The 17,563-nt window shown below is 33.8% G+C and overlaps 1 non-coding gene across 1 annotated transcript; it reads left to right on the top strand.

Annotated features, from left to right (window-relative positions):
- The first annotated feature begins 15,001 nt into the window (after positions 1 to 15,001).
- On the top strand, positions 15,002 to 15,108 carry LOC128035143 (small nucleolar RNA R71). The gene has a single exon (XR_008191545.1). It is a non-coding gene; the product is annotated as a small nucleolar RNA R71 (small nucleolar RNA).
- Positions 15,109 to 17,563: the final 2,455 nt, after the last annotated feature.

Below are 17,563 nucleotides of genomic sequence, written 5' to 3'. Positions count from 1 at the left end.
GCAGATTGGAGAATTTTATTATTAAATTAATTATTGAAAATAATTACTAATATAATTAAGTCTCAAATTAGTACTGTGAATCCAAATTAAAATATCTATTAAAGTAACTAAATTACTTAATCTAAATTAACCTAATGGAATTTCCTATTCCTAGTGTCAACGATGCGAGCTCTCGGCCTATAATCGATTAATAGACAAAAGATCAACTTGATTTAGTGATAGTACTCAACTTCAGAACTCAGGTTATGTTTGGTGAATTAATTATTAACTAACCAGTATTACCTCTCGGCCTCTATTGATTAATTAATCGATCAATACTCTCTTATCTCTGGACCTCACTTTCTTGATCAAGATAAATCACGATTTACTTAGCAAATTTATCTCTCAACCTCGTTTAACTTAGATTACTTCTTAGGGTCATCAATTCTATGGTTTAAGCACACATAAATTTAAGCCAATTAATTCGTATGGGAAACCCTTATTCTTCAATTAATTATTTTCTAATCTTATATTTAGTTCCATAATTGAATCATGCAAGATATAAATAAAGTATAAAAATTTATCCTAATATTCATACAACAGTTAATTGATTAGGTTAACGAAATATAAATAAAAGAATAAAAGAAAATGATAAAGAAATTTCTCATGAATAAATAATTGGAAGCACATTTTGTCCGCTCGCGATCGTCTTCACATTGGAATAGAAAAGATTTTGACTATAGGAACATAAAATGAAACTAATAAAAACTAAAGAAAATTATTCTATCATGTCCAAGCTCCCTCTAATGATGTTCTAAATTTGTTTATATAGGCAAACATTAGGGTGCTAGGTGTCTAAAATACGCTTGGAGTGATTAGGGTCTAATTAGGGAAAATAACCTTAAGTGGCCATCCAAAATTTGGCTGAATAATTCCAGTATTTTGCATCGTCATTACATCGGGGAAGCCCTTGTCATGAAGTGGAGTCTTTTTCAACCCTAGCAATTTCAAAGTTCTGTGTTGCGACACAAACTCCCTGTGTCGTGACACGGCTGGCATCCTTGGTGCTCTTTGGTTTGAAATGGAACCCTACAAACTCAAATAGCCTATTAGTCATTCCTGATGCCAGAGTTGGCTTCACAGGTCGTCGAAAAACTTAAAACATGCGTAAAAATGCTTATTTTCCTAATATTTAGATCTAAGTTACTAACACTGAAAATGCAATAAAAAAACACAAAACAACTAGAAAACAAGCTTGTTAAGTCTAAAAAATACTTATATTGCCACTACGATTTGTGACAGGTCAATTACCCCCACACTTAAGTTGTTGCTTTTCCTCAAGCAATGAAAAAGAAAACAAAAACAAACAAGATAAATAAAATAAAACAAAAAGAATATGCGCAACTAAAACTAAAGTACTTAAGAATGCTTTCTACATGAGCTTGGGTTGGAGCAATGACAATCGGAAAATTTGCTAAACAAGTAATTCTAACTAGATGTTTAAACAACTTATTGTTTTCACATTCAAACATGCTAGTTAAAAATATTACAAAGCAAACAAGTCATAGTAAGTCAAACATATGGCTCCATCAAAAGATATATACGAGTATAGTATTTACGGTTGAAGAATACAGATAGTTCGAATTTTAATTACTTGGTTTCTTTTATTCATGCTTGAATTCTAATATAGTATTTATAAATACAAGCAATTCACGAGTATTTGTGCCAATATGAGTGACATTTTTTCAATTTCTCATATTTTGATTTATTTCACTGTGATCACTTTCACTCTCTTGGTTTTTGCCCGCTTTGCTTTTAACCTTCACAATATTTTTTTGTCCACACATTAATTTTTATTTTACGGTACATACTTACAAGGATTTTATACTTATTATACTATATTTTTTCAATAAGCATGGATTTAATTATTGAGTATTCAATTTAAACAACCTATTATTTAACAAACATATATACCTATTCATAAATACATATGTCATTTGGTACACTTAACTCCTTTTCCTAATGAGAGTTTAATAAATTGAACTAACTAATCTAAATGCAAATAACCTAAAATCGTTTATTCTTAGGCCAAACTTATAGTTTAAACAAACAACCTATGTACATGCTCCTAACAATCACTTGTATTTCTACAAGTGAAACATAAATAAAACAACAACAAAATTTTAACTAAAAATATTATGAAAATTTAACAGAAATAACAATGAAAAATTGAAAATAAAAAATTCTATTTCATACCCCCACACTTTATTTAGCACTTTGTCCCTAATGTGCTCAAAATAAAATTAAGGAATGAAATTACCCAATTTAGCGTGTCAGTGCCTCAATTGATGTTGGTTCATCTAGTCCTATTCGGTTTAGCTCCAAAATTTTGTGTTGTCAAAATAGGGGGTTCCTACACAGAAAAAGACGCAATTTTTTTTTAACAATTAAATCTAAGCATAAAAATTACGTTTTTTTGTCAAAATAAAAATCTAACTAACGGTAGAAAAATGTAACAAAATTTACTCCCTTAAAGTTCAGCGAAATTGTCTTCATTGAACTCCTCGATGTGGGTGTCCTTATCCGAATTAACCATCTTCTTTTTATGCCGAATTGCTCTGCTAGGTGGCTCATTACATTCCCGTATTCATAGTTCCATGTGGTGTTGTACTCTAGGTATGCCTCTATTCGTTGGGTCGTTTCTTCACTCATCGAAGCTGTCAAAATTGAAATTGCCTTCTTTCTTTGTACCCTTGGTGGTACAGGTTGTGGCTCTTCCATTGGCTTTGGAAGCCTACGGTTTCAAGTGTATTCCCAATATGCCACCACTTGCTTATTTCTCTCCTTCACCTGATTGGTGTGTTGATTATTGTAACATGATTATTTATGGCGGTGAACAACTAATATACACTAGAAAATTGTAAACAATAACTATAAGTTTGGAACAAAAATTACGAAGAAAAATTGTGTAGGAAAAAACTACTCTAATAAACAACAAAGAGTATTTATGTCATTGCACTCGTTTTATACAATTTTTAAACAAAATTTAGTTTAAAAACATCCTAATAGACCTTCTCATGGGTCGAGCCACCTACTGAGGCCCAAAGGCTCTCTTGAAAAACGGTAGGGTTGATGCGTCGTGAAGTAACTAAAAATTTTACCAAGGCAAGTGCACCTATCAATTAATAGTATAGCTACGGTTAGCACATATATTGTTCCCTTGAAGACTAAAAGTACTAGTAATTATTGTCTTTCTATTATTTAGCCGATAAATTCGAATGATTCATTAAAGCTAAAATTAACTAAGTTAATTAACTACGAACACGATAAAGATAGAAACAGGAAAATAATCGATTAGTAACCAAGAAGCAAAACAATACCCATGAAAGAATTCACTTAGATTTCATATGTCATTATCAATTTAAATTGCGCAACTTCTTTACTTAGTAACTTGATTGATGTAAATCCCTAAATTATGCTAATATCTATTTCAATAGTAAAAATAACTACCTCTAGGTTGATTAATTAAAATTTCTTTCTAATTAAAACCCCTATTGTTGCATTAACTCGATCTATGCATTCCTCTATTAGATTTGACTCTAATCTGGTAGGTTTATGTCATCCTATTTCTAGGATTGCATGCAACTCCACTCAATAACGCAAGATCTATTCTTAAACAAGGTCTATTCCTCCTCTGATTTAAGCACATCAAACATGGATCAATAATCTAGAAATATTAAACCAAGAATTAAGCACACATATTGAAAACAATATCTAAGTATTTATTGCGTACAATAAAACTCAAACGACATAATTCATCATAAGGTTCATCTCCCTAGGTAATTAGAAAATTAGTTCATACTTGAAAATAAAAATATTCCAAAGACAGTATACCCGAAAGAAATAAAGAAACTCATGAAAATATCCTAAGAAATCGACTGGGAATATTCAATCTTGAAGGAAATCTGCTTCAAATCTTCTTTAATGGTGTTTTTCGAGTTGTTTTCTTGAGTATTCTATGATGACTCTTTATTGTCTTTTTATTTTTGTCATATATATGTCTTAGAATGCCCAAAAAACCTAAAAATTGTGTTTTCTCGCAATTCAAAGTGCCAATTTGTGAAATTAACACGGCCTACCACACGATCGTTGGTGCAGTCGTAAACCAACTAAAAATTTGACTAAGGCAAGTGCACCTATCAATTAATAGTATAGCTACGGTGAGCAAAGATATCGCTCCCACGAAGACTAAATGTACTAGTAATTATTGTCTTTCTATTATTTAACCTATATATTTGAGTGATGGATTGAAAGCTAAAATTAACTAAATTAATTAACTACAAATGCGACAAAGAACAAATCAGGAAAATAATCGAGTAAACAAACAAGCGAAACAATACCCAAGAAATAATTCACTGAAATTTCATCTATCATTATCAATCTAAATTACGCAATTACTTAGTATCTCGATCCGTAGAATTCACTAAATTATGCTAGTATCTCTCTCAAAGAATAAGAGCAACTGGCTCTATGTTGATTAATTGAATTTTTTTTTCTAATTAAAGCCATTATTATTACATTAACTTTATTTATGGATTCTCCTATTAGATTTGACTCTAATCCGATAGATTGATGTCGTCCTATTTTTAGGATTGCATGCAACTGGAACGATGGAAATGTGCAAGTGTACACAATCGCAACAAGTAATAAAGTGACAAGTATATGTCGAGTTATCATACCCACAGGGACTGTGAAAAGAATTATTTATGAATGCTATTTAAAACACTTTGGTGAAGAAAAATATTTTTTTTGAAGAGGGTGATTAAAAACTAATATTTTAAACTAAGTAAACTAAATAAATAAATCTCAAATGCACGATTTCAAAATATGATTTTAATCAAGCTGACATAATTGTGTTAGATTAATTACATTTCTTAACTTAGAATTATTAAACTCATGTTTATATTCTTACAAATAAGTTCACAGCAACTCGGTAATTTGCTAACTTATGAACATACTCACCTACCAAAATCTATTTATCTCTTGATGATATCCCTTTGTCAATTTAACCGATTAAACAAATCTTAATAGGAAAATATGTTATTGCACATGCATGCTTATTAAATCGAAATAATCACTTGTACATATCCCTATGCCAATTCAAACAATTAACTCGATTTAATAAACACATAAAAAACTATGTGAGGTAACAAAGTATCCTTACCTTGAATCAATTTAATCACAATAATCTTGCAAGTTATGCAAGACAAATGTATCATCAGATACCGTTGCTAATCTAACCCACAGCTACCTTAGATGATTAAACATGCACTGATTAAGTACTGTGTACATTAATTACAATTTCAATACGTTTAAATAATTAATTCATTAGTTACCTAAAAATTGTAATGCAAGAATAACTTAGTCATGATTTTACTTAATCAAGTATCTTACCGAGGCCTATAACAACATAAACACAATTTTAATAATTTTAACAAACGAAATGCAATCAACCTAACATGAATTAAATTCAAGCTAAATTGATTAAATTAACCATTCCAACAACATAAATATTCATAGATATGTTCAGCATAACAATAACAAAAATTAAAGAGTTAGGGAACAAGAATCAAATCCGATGTTTTTCCGTGGGTTGACTAGTTGCTCCGTTCTTCCTTCTCCGTTGTCCTCATCGACCAAGTCTGCTATGAACACTTAATTGATGCTCCAAATATCTGATGAATGCCCCTTTCCCAAGAGGAGAAATCAGCAAAAGAGCAAGGGAATTTTGGAATGGAAAGAAGAGAGAAAGTGGAGAGAAGAGAGGAAAGATGTGAATGCTTGAGGTGTGTTTCTAAAATGACCAGCCTAAGGGGGTTTTTATAGCTGAGGAGGGCTGCTAAATGTAGCTAAAATTATCGGCCAAAGATCCCTCCCTTGACCGGCCACACATGTGGGAAGGTTGATAGTTTCAACTTTGCTAATTTAGGCTTGAGGCAAGTCTATAAAGCCACCAATTGTGGAGGGGATTGAATGCAACTTCAACAAGTCTTCAAGGGCCTCTTTGCAAGCTTAAATAATCAGCTAATAAGATGATTTGGGTCAGCTATTAGGATGATTTTTGGGTTGTCCATTTCTTGGTTGGTTCGGTTCACTCGGTTCAGTTCAACTAGACCACTTTTTCATAATTAATTAATAATAATTTATTAACTCAAATTAAATTAGATATAAATTAAAATTAATTATATTATGAATTAATACATATAATTTTGGACCATCTTAGGCTGAAATTTAGTTCTCCTCGATACTTCAAATTGCTTCTCGGTTTTGCGCTTCTAGCAGTGTCTGTCAAGCCATTTTTCGCCGTTCGTGCAAATCTGTCAAAAATAACCAAAATTCATCAAAATTAATTATAAAATTAATTAAAATTAAACATGTTTATATTTTAAGTGCACTTTAATTATTTTGTAAAAATTAATTATTTTTCGACAAGAATTTCATCGAAATTGTATGATTTTAAGTTAAAAAGGGTATGTAAAAATGTGTAAATTTTCGTGTTTCCACAGCCTCAAAATTAATTCATTGCTCGTCCTGTGTAATGCACAAATTAAAAAGAATTACTTAGAAAACACCTTTGAAAAATTCCTTCATAATAACATTCTTCCCAGAATTATGAATTTAATATAGTTATGCTACTTAAGTATACATATCGTTCAAATTAATCTCAACAACTATTATGATAACACAATTAGACTAAATGTTTCCCTAACAAGACATGTTAACCCTTGCCAATTTGATTTTATTTCCTTATTTAAGATTAAGCTGCAATTATTAAGTTTAACTTATGCCTTCATATGTTGAACATAGCAATTTCTCTCCACTAATGTAGGTAGCATAGAAAACTTGAATCAATAGGTCTTCAAAAAGGTTGTAACGTAGCTAGGCTAGAGATAGGTAAAAGATAGATAAATTTATGCTTTTAAACCCTAGACTCAGCTTCAATCAGACCTTTGGAATAATTTCCTTCAATACACGAACTTACTTTGCTTTCACATGCTCCTTTGTACGTCTATTTTCTTTCAAGTACATGTGCTCTCTTTGTTGAGCATTTTAGTGTATGTACTACAATTTTTAGATCATTTGATACTTCTTTCGACTCCCTCAAACTTATTTTCAAAGAATATTCTAAATAGTACTGAGTCTAGTGTTTGGGACAATTTCAAGATAATTAAGAGAGAAGTGATGGCTAAATATTGCAAGGGTTCAAATAAAATTAGGTCATATAGTCTCAAAGTTGGGTTTCAAAGGATAAAATTACATCAAGGTTGGCTTGAAAGGCTCAAACAGTCCAAACAAGAGTTGCTTAAATCATTTTCAACATTCCATGCTTCCTAGGATTTCGCCTCAAGAAACTACCAAGTCAATTCTGGAGACTTAAACATTCATGCATGCCTACCTTTCTTAAGGAACTAAAAATTTTATGGTACGATTTGCATGCTTTATTAAAAATAGATTTATATCGTTATTCAGCTAACATAACAATTTATTGAAATAATAGAACTTTATTTATACTGAAGTTTAGCATACTTAACAAAATTTAAAATTATTGTACAAAATATATCCTAATCATAATTAAAAGAACTATTTATTCTGAGTGGAAATAATTTCAATTTTCGGTCCCCCTACTTAAAATGAACAATGTCCTCATTGTTTAAAGTGAATAGATACTATACACGAAGTAGGATTCTAGAAAAGAGGAGGTGGGTCAATTTGACTGCTTAAGTTCCAAGCTCTTTCTAAATCCAATCCTAGACATGTATATATCTATTGCCACACTTTATACTTCGCGACTTATTCAATTTTATTAATGATTTCCATCTCTTGTTGTATTATGCAAAAATTCCTAATTAACTTTATCCTAAAATAACCTAAGAACATAAGTTGAGATTCCCCTTTATTTATTTGCAGATCCTTCCGAATTCGACTCATCTTTTGCTCCATCATTATTGTCTTTACATGAATCGTTTCGCTCCTTTTTCGATAATAGGCTCCATGGTTTAAATATGTAATCTGGAAACTAAGGCACAAAAATAAATGGGTCATTGTAAATTTTCATAAGAGCACTTCTCATCGAGTCATCCCTTATTTTTAAGTATTTCAAGTAAGCTTGTTGCTGCCACTGCATATGTTGCATTATGTCCATTAACTTTGACAGCTCATCTCAAAGATCTGTGTGAGGTGGTTGAGATCTAAACATTGAAGTCTCGATATCAGGTTCAGCTTCTGGTTCCATTGGTTCCACCTTATCAGGGACTTCAGCCAATTGCACTGGATTGATCTCTTTGGGATATTATTCTTCTTCTTTTTCGGGATCCTCGTTGCTGAAGAACGGAGTCTCCAGCTATTCGATAGAGGTCCCAATCTGTGATTGTGCCCTGGCTCTTCTTTACGTTTGCAAGAATTTTATCTTTCAAACACAGAATTGTTATCGTAAAGGGAAAGTAAGCTGGGCCAGAACATGAAAGTCTAATGGCACAATTTCGCATTTCCCTTAGGATGATTTTTCCCACATCAATGGTCTTCCCAGTTAAAATCGAGTATAATAAGACCTTTCGCTCTAATGAGATTGTAGTCCCATGTGAGCTAGGCATAAGGCTGAATCGGATGAAGTAGAACAGTACCTTTGTGAGTGGTGTCAAATATTCTCTTCGACAAGTGTGGATTCCTTGCTTTGACACAGTCCACTTAGAACCTAGAACTGTAAGTCCTTCGAGAATTTCTTGCAAATTTTCAGACTCTATATTGCTCATTAAGGAGGAATATTTGTCATTTTCAAAATCAGGCAATACAAAGAACTCATTAATAGCGTTTGAAGTTATTGGTACCTTGATTCCACGAACTGGAACTTCCGTCAACTTGCTTGAGGTTAAATTCGTATAGAATTCGCGTACTAACTCTTCATCCACACTAGGTCCCTTCTCACAAAACAACTCCCAATTGAGAGTTTCAGTAACCTGATGAGTACGCGCCATAAAAGCAATATAGTTTCTTTCTTTCAATGTCAAACCTTTCTCTGGATGCATGTATTGATTCTTGAAGATACTCTCGTATCTTGCTTTGGCTTCTTCACAGTGAAACTTGTTTTGTGATTCGTCAATTTGGGCAGATGCACGAGTTCTCTTGTGAGGCATTATTAACTTGATCATAAGATGGTAACAATTATTTTCTCAAAAATTGAATTAATATAAAATATGAATAATTCAATAAATTAAAAAAATAGATAATTAAATTAAAATTTAAGAGAAAATTCAGTCTTACTACCTTTTTTGTAAAAATTAAGAGCTCTTAAGAAAAATAATTTTGAATCAAAAGATGGCAAATTAAAATAGGTTGAGGGGTTTTTGGCTAAGGATTGGTGAAAGGGTGGTGTGCTGCTCGGGTATGCAAGGCAGCAACGCGCAGTAGGTGATGGATGTAAGCAGCGTGCAAATCGTTGAGCAGGCCTGGTGTGGGCGCGCGCGGGGTGCTGCTGACCGATCAGCTGGGCGATGCTGTGGCTAGGGAATTGTTAGGAGGTTTCGGCACTTAAGGGTTTTGGTGTTTTTGGAGGTAATGGTGTATGAATGAAAAAAAATAAGAATAGATGGGTGGAATTTATAGTGAAAGGAGTAGGAGCTAGAGTAGAATTCTTAAAAATTCTAAGTTTAATTCTACTCAAAGTAAATAACAATTAATAATTAATATAATGTATATTAAATTATTAGTTGCTATTAATTTATTAAGATAAAACTTATCAAATAAAATATGATTAAATTATAATGGTTATAATATATATTAATTATTATCATCTTTTCTTTTTTTATTGAACTAAAACCATTTATTCTAGATGCTTTTTGAAAATATTTACAAATAGAGGCATCTAATTTTAATATTTAAAAAAGAGCAACCAAATTTTGAAAATAATTCAATTAAGTTCCTAGACTTAATGAAAATTCAAAATTGAATTGCAGCATAAAACTTCGATCAAAATTGACCCTTTTATTTGAAAAACTAAAAATTTATTTTGTCATTTGGGGAATAATTTCTTGGGAAATTATGTTAAAATCAATTCACAGGAAAGATTAGAGAGGTCACAAGCGGTCTCACTTAAGTTTCAATCTCCTAAACATAATTTATTTAAACATACTAATCCCAAAAATATACCCTAAATCATTTATTCAAACAGAAGAACAAGAAAAATTAAATATCTAATAAAATGAACGAGATTTGGTTTCGTTCAATTTTATCTCCCTAGTAATGTTTCAAGCGTTTAGCATTAAATCGAAAATTACCTCCATTACCTTAAAGTTCAACAACTCCATATAGATAGACTCAATGAATCATAAATGGACCGGACCAACGTGATTTTAACTTACATGGAAAGAACCTTAATCTGGAATTGAATAACAAGACTTGCTGACCTGTTTCAAATTCTCGAACTTAAATGTGCTTGTCATGCCATTTCTTGAGTCTCTCCTTAAGTAGTTTGGCATTCTCGTATGAAGACATTCGAAATTCTTCTAACTCGTCAAGTTGAAGCATCCGTTTCTCTTTGGCACTTTTAATATCCAAGTTGAGTCGTTGCAGAGCCTAGTAAGCTTTGTGTTCTAACTCCAAGGGTAGATGGCAGGCTTTCCCAAAGACTAACCTATAGGGTGACATCCCTAAAAGTGTCTTGTACGTTGTCCTGTAAGCCCATAAAGCATCATCTAGTCTTTTGGACCAATCTCGTCAATTTGGACAAACTACCTTCTTAAGTATGCTTTTGATCTCCTTGTTTGCCAATTCAGCTTGCCCATTCGTCTGCGGATGGTAAGCTGTAGTGACCTTGTATTTCACTCTATGTTTATATAATAATCATTTCAACCACTTGTTCACAAAATGGGACCCTTCATCACTAATGATGGCTCTTGGGGTTCCAAACCTTGAGAACATATGTTTCTGCAAAAACTTCATTACAACCTTAGCATCATTTTTCAGATATGCCATTGCCTCAACCCACTTAGACACATAGTCTACTGTTACTAATATGTCCTTGTGACCAAAAGACAGAGGGAAAGAACTAAGAAAGTTAATACCCTAAACATCGAATAGTTCTACCTCAATGATGTTTGTTCGAGGCATCTCATTTATGTTGGTGACATTTCTAACCCTTTGACATCGATCACAACTCTTTACGTAAACACATGCATCTTTGAATAGTGTCGGCCAAAAGAATCTGACTTGCAATACCTTGGCTATAGTACGTGTACCTCTGAAGTGTCCCCCACTCGGAGCTGAGTGACAATGGTATAAAATCTGATGTACTTCATCTTCTGTCACGCATCTCTTGATCATTTGATCTGCACACTTTTTAAACAAATATGGTTCTTCCCAGAAATAGTACTTCACATCGTGAAGAAACTTTTTCTTTTAATGATACGTCTTATCAATCGGCATCAAACCACAAGCTAAAAAGTTAGCAATATTAGCAAACCAATGGGTATTATGGACAAGATTTACCTTCAGTATCTGTTCATCTGGAAACATCTCTCAAATTTGTATAAGAGGAGAGTTCCCTTCTTGCAACTCCAATCTGGACAAGTGGTCTGCTACTTGGTTTTCCACTCCCTTTCGATCTTGAATTTCTAGATCGAACTCTTGAAGTAAAAGTGCCCATCAAATCAGTCTCGGCTTAGCGTCTTTCTTGGCAAGTAAATATTTAATTGCCGAGTGGTCCGTATAAACAGTCACTTTGGTACCTACAAGATAAGATCGAAACTTGTCAAAAGCAAACACAATAGCAAGTAACTTTTTTTCTGTTACCATGTAATTCAGTTGAGCTCCTGTCAGAGTCCGTCTTGCATAGGAAATGGGATGAAAAACTTTGTTCCTTCGTTGACCCATGACAGCTTCGATCGCGAAGTCACTTGCATCACACATCAATTCAAATGGCAAATCCCAGTCTGGTGTGACTATTATGGGTACCGAGACTAACCGAATCTTCAAATCGTTGAATGCTCTTGAGCACTCCTCATCAAATTTAAATGCCGTGTCCTTATCCAATAATTTGCTTAAGGGTTTAGCAACTTTGGAGAAGTCCTTGATGAATCTTCGATAGAAACCGGCGTGGACCAAAAAGCTCCTAACACCCTTTATAGATATTGGAGGTGGGAGTTTCTCAATAACATCTACATTTGCTTTATCTACCTCGATTCTATGTCTTGTTATCCGATGCCCTAGAACAATACCTTCTCGTACCATGAAATGACACTTTTCCCAGTTAAGTGCAAGGTTTGTTTCTTCGCATCGCCTTAGTACCTTTGCTTGATTGGCTAGGCAAACATCATATGTATCTCCAAATACTGAAAAATCATCCATAAAAACTTCCAAATATTTCTCAACCATGTCAGCAAAAATAGACATCATACATCTTTGAAATGTAGCAGGTGCATTACATAAACCAAATGGCATGAGCCTAAATGCAAATGTATCGTACGGGTAGGTGAATGTTGTCTTGTGCTTATCTTCCGATGCTACTGTAATCTGATTATACCTCGAGTATCTATTGAGAAAACAGTAATAGTCTCACCCTGTGAGCCTATCCAGCATCTGGTCCAAAAACGAAAAAAGAAAGTGATCTTCCCTAGTTGTCTTGTTTAGCTTCTGGTAATCGATGCAAATTCTCCATCCCGTAACCGTTCTAGTCGGTATCAACTCGTTATTCTCATTTTGAATGACTGTGATACCTCTTTTCTTTGGCAAGCACTGGACCGAACTTACCAATGAACTATCTAATTTGGGGTAAATTATACCCGTATCTAACCACTTGATGATTTCTTTCTTGACTACGTCCTTCATTGTGGGGTTCAGTCTTCGTTGTCCATCAAACGTCCATTTTTCGCGATCTTCTAAGATAATCTTGTGCATGCATACAGATGGACTAATTCTGCAAATATCGGCTATGGTTCATCCGATAGCCTTCTTGAATTGTTTCAACACTAGGATGAGTTTCTCTTCTTGCTTAGTAGTTAATTTTGCTAAAACAATCACAGGCTGAGTAGAAGAGTTACCTAAATAAACATATTTCAAATGTGAGGGAAGTACCTTCAGTTCTAATTTAGGTGGCTCCTCGATTGACGCTTTTGGTTGGGCATAATCCCTTTTCTTTAACTCCAAAGATTCAAAGCGGGATTATGGATTAAATCCCCTTTGATTAGTTTCTAACAAAGTTAAGTATTCATCCTCCTCTTCATCATTTGGAGGATCTGATGTCAAAATTTGTTCCAATGGGTCCTCAACATAATTGAGTTCCTTCTCCACGATTAAATCCTTTAAATCAGACACTGCAGAACAATCATCAATTGTGTCAGGAAATCGCATGGACTTAAAAATGTTAAATGTTACCTGATCATCTTGAACATGCATAGTAAGCTGGCCCTTCTGCACATCAATAAGGGTCCTTCTGGTTGCTAAAAATGTCTTCCTAGGATGATTCGCACCTCTTTGTCTGCTTCAAAGTCTAGAATTACAAAGTCAGTAGGAAAGATAAATTTGTCTACACGTACCAATACGTCATCAATTTTTCCTTTTGGATTTGCTAAGGATCGATCTGCTAATTGAAGTGTAACCGTAGTAGGTCTAACTTCACCTATCCCCTACTTCCTAAATATTGACATGGGCATGAAGTTAATACTCGCACCCAAGTCACACAGTGCCTTACCACAATATGTTGCTCCAATATTCCAAGGTATGGTAAAACATCCCTTCAATTTTGGAGATAGTTTGTCTTGAAGATATGCACTGCATTCCTTCGTTAGGGCTACTGTCTCAAATTCTCCAAGCCATCATTTTTTAGACAGGATATCCTTCATGAATTTGACGTAGTTCGGCATTTTTTCAAGTGTTTCAACCAACGAGATGTTGATATGAACTTGCTCGAGTACGTCTAGGAACTTCTTGAATTAAATTTTTTACTTGTACTTTTGAAGTCTTTGAGGGCAGGGTGGTGGAGGTTTCTTTACTTGAACCGGTTGATTCATTTTCTATGGCAATTTTTCATCTAACAGAGTTATTAGTTTATCAAAATTAGCTGGTTCAAAAGTTATCTTGTCAGATTTTACAGATTCAATTTCTGGTGAAATTGGAATTTTAACACTCGGTTGAACTTCCTCTGAGTCTTGAGCTTCAGCTGGATCCTTCTCAACTTCAACGAAATTGGGCTCTAAAGTCTTTCCTCTCAATGTTAATGCTTTAGAATGCTCCTTCCCTGGATTCCTCAGATTCTCCATATCACTAGGTAAAAAACCTTGTGGTCGATTTCTGAGTTCAGTTGCAAGCTAGCCCACTTGATTCTCCAAATTCCTTAAAGAGGCATCATTTTTTCCCTGTATGCCTTCAATAGATTCTCTAGGCTATTGGATGGTTCAGCTTGGGTTGGTTTCTAAGCTTGTTGGGAAAACCTAGGTGGCTGGGTCGATCTAGGTTGGACATAATTGTTATTGGTTCCTACCCCTTGGTTACTTCAGGAAAAATTCAGGTGGTTTTGCCACGATGGGTTATAGAAATTGGATTACAGCCCTTGCCTTCCTTGATTTTGGTTCTTGTTACCGATGTAATACATAGATTCTGGGTTCGATGGACATTCTTCGAACAAATGTCCTTCCCACAATAAACACAGGCTACATTTTCAAATTGATTAAGTGGTTGTGCTGCAAAACTATTACACCCATTAGTAGTAAGATTTTTTAACATTGAGGATATTGATGATACCTGAGATGCGAGTGAAATAAGAGCATCTACTTTATGTATTCCAGCGACTCATCTTCTTGATGCTGCTCTATTGGTTGGCCATTAATAATTGTTGCTGGCAATCCTCTGAATGATTTCATAAGCCTCACTATAAGACTTAGAAAGGAGAGTACCATTAGCAAAAGCGTCCACTACCATCCTCGTGTGAGCACTCAGACCATTATAAAATGTCTCAAGTTGTATGTAATATGGGATTCCATTATGAGGGAACTTCCGTAATAATTCTTTATAGCTTTCTTATGCCTCATACAATGACTCATCATCCATTTGTTGGAAAGCAGTGATCTCGTTCCTCAACTTAGCATTCTTGCTAGGCGGGAAATACTTCATAAGGAATTTTTCTGCTAACTCTTGCCATGTTGAAACTGAGTTTGGTGGTAATGAGTTCAACCAAGCTCGAGCTCTGACGCTTAGTGAATATGGGAATAGCTTCAATCGTAATACATCTTCGGGTACTCTGACTAACTTGAAAGATTCATTCACCTCCACAGACAATCTTAAGGGAAGGTGAGGATCTTCGATAGGCATTCAACTGAATTGGCCCACTGTTTGAAGCATCTAGAACATGATTGGCTTCAACTCGAACTGTTGTGCCTCAATTTTGGGTCTCCTAATACACGGATTAAGATCATGAAATACTGGCACGACATATTGTCTGAAAGCTCTATCCCTATCATCAGTACTAAGGATAGGATTCTGAGAAAGGTTTGCTCCGTTTCCTTGATTCAGATTTTCGAAGTTCATCTCTTCAGTCCTTCTCTGACTTGCTTGTCTTCTTCGCTGTCAAAAAGTTCGTTCAATCTCAGGGACTACATGGAGTAAATCGATGATTCGGTCAATACTCATAAACACTTGAAATAATCATAGAAAAATTAACTAAGTTAAAATTTGAACAGAAAAATAAACCAAAATGCAAAACTAACAACTTCACAAATAATGACTTTTTAAAATCACAGTTCCCAGCAACAGCGCCAAAAATATGGAACGACGAAAATGTGCAAGTGTACACAATCGCAACAAGTAATAAAGTGACAAGTAAATGTTGAGTTATCGTACCCATAAGAACTGTGAAAAGAATTATTTATGAATGCTATTTAAAACACTTTGGTGAAGAAAAATATTTTTTTTGAAGAGGGTGATTAAAAACTAAGATTTTAAACTAAGTAATCTAAATAAATAAATCTCAAATGCATGATTTCAAAATACGATTTTAATCAAAATGACGTAATTGTGTTAGATTAATTACATTTCATAACTTAGAATTATTAAACTCATGTTCATATTCTTATGAATAAGTTCACGGCAACTCGGTAATTTGCTAACTTATGAACATACTCACCTACCAAAATTCATTTATCTCTTGACAATATCCCTATGTCAATTTGACCGATTAAACAAATCTTAATAGGAAAATATTTTATTGCACATACATACTTATTAAATCGAAATAATCTCTTGTACATATCCCCATGTCAATTCAAACAATTAACTTGATTTAATAAGTACATAAAAGACTATGTGAGGTAACAAAGTATCCTTACCTTGAAACAGTTTAATCACAATAATCTTGCAAGTTATACAAGGCAAATGTATCATCAGATACCGTTGCTAATCTAACCCTCAGCTACATTAGATGATTAAACATGCACTGATTAAGTACTGTGTCCATTAATTACAATTTCAATCCGTTTAAATAATTAATTCGTTAGTTACCTAACAATTGTAATGCAAAAATAACTTAGTCATGATTTTACTTAATCAAGCATCTTATCGAGGCCTATAACAACATAAACACAATTTTAATAACTTTAACAAACGAAATGCAATCAACCTAACATGAATTAAATTCAATCTAAATTGATTAAATTAACCATTCCAACAACATAAATATTCATAGATATGTTCAACATAACATCAACAAAAATTAAAGAGATAGGGAATAAGAATCAAATCCAGTGTTATTCTGTGGCTTGACTAGTTGCTCCGTTCTTCCTTCTCTATTTTCCTCATCGACCAAGGCTACTATGAACACTTAATTTCTGCTCCAAATATCTAATGAATGCCCTTTTCCCAAGAGGAGAAATCAACAAAAGAGCAAGGGAATTTTGGAATGCAAAGAAGAGAGAACGTGGAGAGAAGAGAGGAAAGATGTGAATGCTTGAGGTGTGTTTCTAAAATGACTAGCCTAAGGGGGGTTTTATAGCTGAGGAGGGCTGCTAAAAATAGCTCAAATTATCAGCCAAAGAGCCTTCCCTTGGCTGGCCACACATGTGGCAAGGTTGATAGTTTCAACTTTGCTAATTTAGGCTTGGGGCAAATCTATAAAGCCACCAATTGTGGAGGGGATTTAATGCAACTTCAATAAGTCTTCAAGGGTCTCTTTGCAAGCTCAAATAATCAGCTAATAAGATGATTTGGGTCAGCTCTTGGGACGATTTTTGGGCTGTCCATTTCTTGGTCGGTTCGGTTCACTCAGTCAGTTCAACTGGACCACTTTTTCATAATTAATTAATAATAATTTATTAAGCCAAATTAAATTGGATATAAATTAAAATTAATTATATTATGAATTAATACATATAATTTTGGACCGTCTTAGGCTGAAATTTAGTTCACCTCGATACTTCAAATTGCTTCTCGGTTTTGCACTTCTAGTAGTGTCTGCCGAGCCATTTTTCGCCCTTTGTGCAAATCTGTCGAAAATAACCAAAATTCATCAAAATTACTTATAAAATTAACTAAAATTCAACATTTT

Source organism: Gossypium raimondii, chromosome 11, assembly GCF_025698545.1.
Source record: "Gossypium raimondii isolate GPD5lz chromosome 11, ASM2569854v1, whole genome shotgun sequence".
Taxonomy (NCBI): domain Eukaryota; kingdom Viridiplantae; phylum Streptophyta; class Magnoliopsida; order Malvales; family Malvaceae; genus Gossypium; species Gossypium raimondii.
This window is presented reverse-complemented; position numbering and strand designations above follow the sequence as displayed.